Below are 1679 nucleotides of genomic sequence, written 5' to 3' on the forward strand. Positions count from 1 at the left end.
CAGTGAGTAAAACTATATTAGTTTTACTTTTAATAATATTTCCGTATTATTATTTATTTCAGATTTAGTAAATCGTACACGTAGTTCTTTTCAGTGTTTGAACAAGGGCATGTTAAACACTGTTTAGTCAAAGTTAAACATGAAACAGTTGATTACAGCTGGCCACTATAGCGCTCATGTGGCCCTCAGTGAAAATGAGTTTGACTCCCTGCCCTAACAGTTTACAACTAAAGTGAACTTCTGCCAGCCTGAAACAACTGCAGTATTTACATTTTTATAGAAATTCATGGGCAGTTATTTTTAATTATGTAATTATTTACAAAAAAATTACGATGTTTCCAACATTAAAAAGTGTTTATATGAACTTTTTTTTATTTTAAAATTGTTTTAAATAAGCAACAATTAACTTTGATCTCAACTCATTCAGACGTTCATCAGTCTGGTCAGAATTAAACTTCAAACTGAGGTATCTACAGCAGGTAAGATACTGTTCATAACCTTTTTACAAAACTCTTTATTGAAATATCTGAAGTATTCACGACACACCCTGTCTCTTTGTGTGATAACAAAATGTTTACATTATTATAACCAGAAAACAATCACACCATCACTGAAGTGAACCTGAAGACAGCTCAACTCCACCGTTCTTCACAAACCAACTTACAGTGAAKAAAAACAAAAAGTGATGCAGCTTTAGATTGATCTGGAGACAACRTTTCTTCCATCAAAGCTTTCTGTGTATGATTTGGTCATGTCTGGTCTGGCTTCCATCACAGGCTAAATATGTGGCGGTGTTTCAGAACCAACATGTGCTCTCCTGATCAAACCCGAACACATCTGCCTGGGCCTGATGGCTGCGTAACGAGACACCATTCTTCAATTTGTCCAACTCTTCATTTTTTTGTCAAACTGATGGATTCATGTCCACCAACTTTCTATTGACTGATTCACATCTTTTAYTGGGTTAAATCTTCCCGTAGCCCTGCTGACAAAAAGTCCTGCTTTAAAACTCTTTGTGTTACGATGCAGAGACTCACACTGCTGCAGGCGTACAGTAACAGCCTCAACATAAACCCTACATCTGTAGTGTGTTGAGACCAGAAGAGACATTCAAACATGTTTACATTATTACACATTATTTCCTGGTAATGATCTCTTGCTTCACTTTTGAGAAAATGGACGACTTCACGTGTGCATCAGCTCATGGGATTTGGTGCTGCTGTAGTTTTAGAAGCTCCTGAAGATGACAGATTCGAATGAGTTTATTCTGAATCCAGAAGAGTTCAGCCTTTTGTGTCTGTTGTGGCACATTAGTTACACTGACACCACGAAGATCATGAGATGACTTGTAATTAAAACCACAGCAGATGAACTCTGACAAACCTAATTCAGATTTTAATTTGAAATCACGGGATTTGTTTTATTTTTGTTTTTTCAGCAATGTGTCCTCCAAAAATCCATCCTGAGTCACGACTACATTTATCTGCTGCAGTTTTGTGCAGAACTCGTCTGGTGACATCGGATAAAAACAATCCACGAGAGGCCATGAGATTATTGTGCTCTTTTTGTTTTTAACTGTTCAAAGGTACTCCACRCTATTGTTATTACATTTTTTCTGGTGGATGTTTAATCCAAAGTATAGCCTATACCTTCATGGTTCAATGGTTCTTTTGTAATAG

General features: G+C 36.5%; 1 long non-coding RNA gene across 1 annotated transcript; it reads left to right on the plus strand.

Annotated features, from left to right (window-relative positions):
- Nucleotides 1–443: 443 nt before the first annotated feature.
- Nucleotides 444–670, plus strand: LOC106530908 (uncharacterized). Its single transcript, XR_001311845.1, has 2 exons — nucleotides 444–479; nucleotides 593–670. It is a non-coding gene; the product is annotated as an uncharacterized LOC106530908 (long non-coding RNA).
- Nucleotides 671–1679: the final 1009 nt, after the last annotated feature.

The sequence above is a fragment of the Austrofundulus limnaeus genome, unplaced genomic scaffold (assembly GCF_001266775.1).
Source record: "Austrofundulus limnaeus strain Quisiro unplaced genomic scaffold, Austrofundulus_limnaeus-1.0 Scaffold575, whole genome shotgun sequence".
NCBI lineage: Eukaryota > Metazoa > Chordata > Actinopteri > Cyprinodontiformes > Rivulidae > Austrofundulus > Austrofundulus limnaeus.